We start from the raw sequence: 7,807 nt of genomic DNA, 5'->3' as shown, positions 1-7,807 counted from the left end.
AACAGTTGTGGGGGCAGTGCCTGCCAGCAGAGGCAGCACGTGAAGCTGGGAGCTGAGGGAGGGGAGCCCCCGCCCAGGTAAGCACTGCCCCACACCCCAATCCCCAGCCCTGAGCTCTCCCACACCCAAATGCCACTGCTAGGGGGTGGGGGTGCTCAGGTGGCCCCGGGGCCAGGCACACCAGCCATTGCAGAAATCACGGAGTCATGGAATCCGTGACTTCCATGAGCTCCGTGACAAACATGGAGCCTTAATTAGGATGATCAGTTGACAAAGGCTTTCATCAGAAACTTACATGGCATTCTTTGGCCTACTGCTATGTAGATATCAGATCCAGGGGATTCCTGTAACCCCTACCTCTATACCTTCTGGTCACACACATATCCTCGCTCATCTTATCTCCTCAAACACCCCTGGCTGCTCCCTCAGTATCTCACGTCACTCTCCTGATGACTCCTGTTTCTCTGTTGTCCATCTTCATACAGCCCTACATCCTGACTCTCTGTCAGGGCCAATAATAATACAAAGGAGCCTAGTGAGATTAGCAGCTTGGGACAATACACAACATGAGATGAAATTTAGAAAATATAAGATACTACATCAGGGTAAATAATTTGAAACATACATAATTCAGTGTCAGCAGGAAACTTTGGAAGCAATAATATTAATTACTGCATATTCTGTTATCAGCCAAAAAGAAATAAGATTCCCCTTCCATGCAGCCAAAGTGTATATGCATATGAAATAAGAAAGGGCTTGATGCTGGAAGTTCTCCATACATGGAAATCTACTGAAGTCAGTGGGAGGTCTGGGGGCTTTCTGGATTATGCCCTTTCTTATTTCTTTTGGTACATAACAGTATATCCACTAACTGGCATCACAACTGTTTTCCACTACAGGAATATCACCATTATTCTTTTCAATTATATATATCTCACACCTTTCCCTGTGTGTTTTCTGACTGCACAGAACACACCTCTGCTGCATCCTTCTGACTCGAGGCCTCTGATCCTTCAAAGTGTGAGCTCTTAATTATATACCGGGAAGAGCAATAAACAAAAGTTTAATACACATTGATATGGTTATCCATTGTGTAATGATTGCATATTGCTTAGCATGTATGGATATAGCCAAAAGGGCAAATACAACTAGCTAACTTCCAAATGCAGCAGTTATTCAAGCAAGTCAAAGTAAATTAGAGAGTTCTGTCTGAAAAACAAAATAAAAGTTTTCTATGTGAATGCTACATAAGAGTCACAGTTTTGAAAATTACAGCCATTCCTGATTAGACACTCAAAGCTGCATTGCCATTCATTTGTTTGGACTGGAATCTTGGGGTTTCAAAGGAGAGCTGCCCTTGTTTAGGTACACCCCTCTGTCCTGGCCATGAGACATCTGAGGCTGATGGAAAGCATGGGAGGATTGATAATGTGATTCAAAGTCTTTCATGTATCTACAAGTTGTTACAAATGGCTGCTTGATGGCCTTCAATCCACTCTTTATGGACAAGTGGCCAGGGCTTAAAGAAACCCACAAAATTGACCCCCTCAGTGGCAGAAGAAAAGCCCAGGATTAAACTGGCATAGAGGGGGAACAAAACTGCCATTCCCACATGGCTGGTTCCTCCGGAGAAAGGTTGAGGCAGATGACGGGAGCAGTGAGAGGGAAAGATTTCACTGCGCTTGCCTGCACCGCTCCTGTTTGGAAGATATAAAGATGACTTCAATTTTCTGAGCTGTCTCTAAGGTCTAAATTCATTCAGTTATAAAAGGACTGGTGTAGTAAATGCTCAATTTCACAATTTCTAGTGGTCAGGAGATGGCAGGAATGGTTTGGCTAAGATTCCAAAATGACCACAAGAGATAACAGTAATTTTTAGGTTTTATATAGTGCTTTGCATTAGTAGATCTCAAAGCACTCTAAAAAGTTCAGTATCATTATCCCCATTTTACAGATGGGGAAACAGAGGCATAGAGAGAGGACGTGACTTGCGCAAGGGCATCCAGCAGGCCAGTGCTAGGGCTGGGAAGAGAACCTTTGTCTTCCAAGTCTCAGTCCAGTGCTCTAGCCACTTGGCCTCACTGCCTCTCACTACCTTGCTATGGACTGAAACTGATGGAAGGGGGCATTAAAATGTCTATACAGTTTTATTTCAGTAGATCCATGGAGCCCCAGCATAATCTGTTATTTTTAGAACACATGTACGTGAACCATCTGTTGTACAAGGGAATCGGATTTTCTCACTGGGTCTTGCTTTGCTCTCTGACACACTTTTTGTTATAATCTTATTCTGCTGTAGTTTGTTCTTTCTCTCTTCCCTTTTAAAATGCCTCTGGTTCTTTTTTCCTCCTTGTTGTAGAAGATTGAAATGAAAGTGTGGCAGAATGAGCAGACATTTCCTTTTCATTTTTTTGTTTCATTCTACCTCTTGTTTTTCATGCTCTCTTCATTTCTCTTATAACGATTTTCCAGGAGTTACCCTGATCTACACCCAATGAGGTTCTGGTCCCTTGTTCTCGTCAAAATATTAGGCACATATGTGATACATGGGGGTCTGAAAAATAACGCTGAGGCTATTTGTTCTTGACTTGTTATAGCTTGTGATAGTAGCAAGATGCATCTTTAAACAAAGGCAGCCTGAAAATGATAGACAAAATTTCAATCGCTGATCCTCCCTAAACTGTTACTCAGTTGCAACATGTCCCACTGAGGCACAAAGCAACAATCTCAATGTTATTTCTGTGCTACTCTGGTTGGAAGAATTTTTCTCCTTAGGTGGCTTTAGTTAACCATGTCCCAATGCACATACTTGCAATGCTGTATTTTATAAGAATTTGCATTTATAATGTAGCTACTCATTTTATACCTTGCCTCTGTGCCCTGCTGGACTAAATGCAAATAAAATGGTGCTATTGATGAAATAGGCTTGAATAGAGACTGGGAGTGGCTAAGTCATTATGCAAGGTAACCTATTTCCCCTTGTTTTTTCCTACCCCCCCTCCCCAAGACGTTCTTGTTAAACCCTGGATTTGTGCTGGAAATGGCCCACCTTGATTATCATACACATTGTAAGAAGAGTGGTCACTTTAGATAAGCTATTACCAGTGGGAGAGTGAGTTTGTGGGGGGGGGGGGGCAGAGGGTGAGAAAACCTGGATTTGTGCTGGAAATGGCCCACCTTGATTATCATACACATTGTAAAGAGAGTGGTCACTTTAGAGAAGCTATTACCAGCAGGAGAGTGGGGTGAGGGGAGGAATTTTTTCATGCTTTGTGTGTATATAATAAGATCTTCTAAACTTTCCACAGTATGCATCCGATGAAGTGAGCTGTAGCTCACGAAAGCTTATGCTCAAATAAATTGGTTAGTCTCTAAGGTGCCACAAGTACTCCTTTTCTTTTTGCGAATACAGACTAACACGGCTGCTACTCTGAAACCTGACTAGAATAGATAATTTCTCTCATCACTAGGTATAATATTCAGTAGTTCCTGTAGTATGAGCATATCAGGACCATAATATCCTCAATGAATAAAGCAGCAAAGGCTGCTCTCTCTTAAGGACAACAGAGCATCTATTGAAGTAAATGGAAGACAGTTGAAGAGAGACAAGCTAAGGTCACTTTCTTGCATTTGTATATGGGAGCCGAAGGGAAGGGGCAGGCAATTTGGATATATAACCACCCAAGTTCTCTCTAAATCACTTTTGTGCCTTGTAAAACAATTCTGTACAGAACTATGGGCCAGGTCTACCTACACCTTTGTACAGGGCTTAGTGCACTAGGCCCCATTCTTGGTGGGTCCCTAGGCACTTCCATAACAAAGATTGTTATTAACTGACAAAGCTACAAGCATACTTGAAGGATTAGAGTCCTGACAAGATCAAGATATATTGATAGTTTTATGCAGTTTCTCTAATTTGGATTAAATGAAATTATAAAAATGTAAGAATAAAAATTTTTTTGGCGCTGCCTCCCTCCCAGCCTTCTGGTTTTACTACACACCATTTTTCTTTCTAACCATCTTCCCTTTTTTCTTCTCTCCTAACGCTGGCAATTGTGAATAAAGAAACATACTACAGAAAAACAAGTGAGATTTTTTTATTACTGTGGAAGCTAAAATGTTTAAGAAAGGAACATGAATGTGGAGATGGATCTTCCCAAGTTTAAAGCTATAGTGATTTTGGTGTGTTAGGGGAAGGCAAGGATCTGAACTTGTGAATTTCCTGGTTTGTGCATTTAAAAGGATAACTTCTAATATTTCACGAATAGTTCAAGATAGGCATAGAAGAAATGCAGAACATGTGGCTTAGAGTGTATTTCCAAACACAAGGGTTACAAGGTAATGATTAATCTTAGAAACAAAAACTTGAATACATTGCAAGGCTTAGCTACTTTTAAGAAACTGGAACAAAGAAATAATGGAGCTACTGTAGAAGAAACAGTCAGTCATTCTCGCTCCTCTTGACCTTTGGTTTTGTTCTCTCACTACTTTAACTGAATATCTGCATATTCAGGCAAGTTATAGTTCCTACTGCTGACTTGGTTACTATAATGTTCTATTCTGCAACTTTTGGGAAGTGACTGCAGTTGATAAGCATGTACACAACACAAGAGCCAAGGAACAACTGAACCTTCATTATCTAAACTAGTTTTATTAGATGAAATGTGAAAAAACCTGTGTCTTCACTGTATGTTAGTGTGTATAAGGATTTTAAAAACAAAATACAGCAGCTATTGGTGAACAGATAGATGTAGGGCCTGGAAGAGGGGTGAAAAGAGGAAAAGAATCTATAACCTAATCAGTGAGCCTTTTTTTTGCCAGAAAAGCATGTTTCCTGAACTAGAAAGAACGAAGAGTCCCTTTCACTGAATTAATACACTATCTATGGCAGATTAGAGTAAGGGAAACTACTTTTTATTTGCATAGATACATGTTATAAATATTTCTTGTATCTAGAGTTCAGTGAATTGCATATAGGCAATGTTTCAGGTAACTTATTTCATTCAAGCAGGACCTTGTCCCTCACTTTACTGTAACTGACTTTAATGTGAGGCTATTCCACTCATGACAGAGAAATTAACACCACAGAAACAAGAACAAAAGCCTCAAGTTGGCAGTAGTAAGAAAAATATCTGTGCACCAAATCACAGATTGAGGTGCACCCACTTGTATTACATCAGTGTTCATTTGCAAAAACAGATTCGGTTTCCATAACTCATTCAGACAAAGAGGAAGGTTTGCACTTATTTTTAATTTAGCACACAGACTGGAATAAGTATTTGTCATACTACTTGATTTCCTGGAATATGAGCTTTGTACAAGACACGGGACTGGAAAATATTTTAAAAATAGATTATGTTTAAGCTGATCTTCAAATGACAGAAGTATTGAAATGCCCTGAATTTAAAGTAGCACATTTCTGTGTTCATTTCTTGAATTTTTCTTCAAAGCTGAAAGTATGCTGAACCACCACCCAAGCTTAAAGATTTTTTTTTTTTAAAGCTAAAGGCTGACATCCGGCTTTCTACTTTAGAAAACAAGACAGGGCAAAAGAGCTGAGCAAGAGAGGCCACTGTAGAATGGGCAAAGAAGAAAGGACACAGATGAGGGCAGTGAATGACAATATTTTCTGGCCCCGGGGAATTATTTATTTGAGGTGCTGAGCACATGCAGCTCTTATTGTCTTGAACTGAAGCTGTGGGTATGCTGCACTGTGGAAAGTCAGGCCCCAAAGCGCTCAGTGTTTAAATGAAACACATACTGCTTAAAATGTACAGAACTAGAGAGTATTTTCATTGTACTATAACATCTTTTCATTGAACACTTTACTCTCCTCTTCCCCAACTTTTGAAATGACGTTGGTGTGGCTAATATCATTTGTTTAGGCATTTCTCATCCCTTGGCCAGATGTGGTCCTCTGGATATTGTGGACCACAGAATTGTTACTTACCCCGTAGTTCATGAAACTTTGGAACACTAAATTTAAACCCCCTATTATTCACATTCTTGCAATCAGACTTGGTGGATGTAGGGGGAGGGATAGCTCAGTGGTTTGAGGATTGGCCTGCTAAACCTAGGGTTGTGAGTTCAATCCTTGAGGGGGCCATTTAGGGATCTGGGGCAAAAATTGGGGATTGGTCCTGCTTCAAGCAGGGGGTTGGACTAGAAGACCTCCTGAGGTCCCTTCCAACCCTAACCTTCTATGATTCTGATGGGGGGGAGCAAAAGATTTTCAAAGACACAATTTCACCCTTTTAAAACCACTGCAGTTATAGGAGTCAATACAGTGCGAGTGTATGTGTAATAGATGCCTGCTTGCAAGAAGGCACAAGAATTATCTTTCAATTGCCAAAAAGTGTCTTGGGCAGCTGATTACCGATATTGTGTTATTGTAGGGCACACCTCACTGACTGGTGGCTACAACTTCAGCTTCAGCACCAACTTCTAATGACCAAGCTAGCTGCAGGTTTAAGATCGCTTTAGAATTTCAGATTTTCTCAGGAAAAGCACTTTGCACAGCAACAGTGAGTATATATGTTAAAATCAGTTGAACTCTCAAGTAACAGATTAACATAATATTTTTATCCAGATATAAAGTTTTAATCCAGCATGAAGAAGGACACTTGCCACTTTCTTTGTCGCAATACTGGTTTCACAACATATAGTCCTATACCTAACTACAAAGGGAAACAGGCTACACAAAGTTCTGTAGGTATTTGAGAAGAAAAGTTGAAAACAAAACAAATTTCAGTTAGACTTCCTTTGGGATTACCAGTGCTAAGAGTAGGTAAAATTTTGTAAGGAATATTTAAATTCCTTTCCATTTCCCTCTTCCTCATACCCCACCCACTATTCCTTTTTTTAATACTTCAGTTGGGATTTTAAATCTCCTTTCCTCCCCAGCATACATATACATATCAGATGCTACAAGCCTCATCTTCATTTATTCATCTGCATATTAAAGAGGTTGTATGAGCAAAGGGGCTACCACATCCCATAGAAGCCCATAACAGAGCTCAATAACTATACTGCTAAGAGATGTCATCCATAACATCGAGTGTTCGAGAATTACTAGAACATGTTACCGTTATAGACAAACTTAATCTTGCCAGTAGTGTTACTGCACTGGCCAGGAAATGCACTGAAATTGCTGGCACCAAGGTACTGAGAAATAGAATGGGTAGATAAGAGGGAGATTTGGCTAGATTCCAAATCCAATATTGATCTCTCTTCTCTCTCTCACTCAAATCTGAAGCCTCACATCAACGAATAACAGAAAAGCTAACTGTGCTAACATTCATTGTGAAGGGGAGGGAGTCACACTAATATAAGATATTTTAACCACCACATATAAGTAGGAAAAATTACAGGCCTAAAAGTCGTTTATATATATATATATATATATATATATTAAATATGAACAGAAATAGGAAGATCTTTTCAACAGACTGATAAATGATTGAACTACTTCTTTAACCCAACCTAAAACAAATATTTTGAAAGTTATGTATTGTCATTCATTCAAAATGGGAGCTGGATTCTTGGTGTCCTGAGCTACAACAGACAGCCTCCTGCTGGCGATGCTGCTTATGTGTGGTCATGTCGGGGGTGAGTAGGTGCAGGAAGCTTCTGACAATTAAATATTTAGTAAGAAAGTTCAGCTTTCACTGATCAGTGTTTTCCTTTAAATACTTACTTTTAGAAATCAGTTTCACTGGGCCTCTCTCTCAGATGCTATTTTCTGTTGCTATGGGGAAAAAAAAAGTCATCGTCCCGCCTCTCTCCCCCACAAAGACAGATCCCAAAA

The sequence above is a fragment of the Natator depressus genome, chromosome 11, assembly GCF_965152275.1.
Source record: "Natator depressus isolate rNatDep1 chromosome 11, rNatDep2.hap1, whole genome shotgun sequence".
Taxonomy (NCBI): Eukaryota; Metazoa; Chordata; order Testudines; family Cheloniidae; genus Natator; species Natator depressus.
This window is presented reverse-complemented; position numbering follows the sequence as displayed.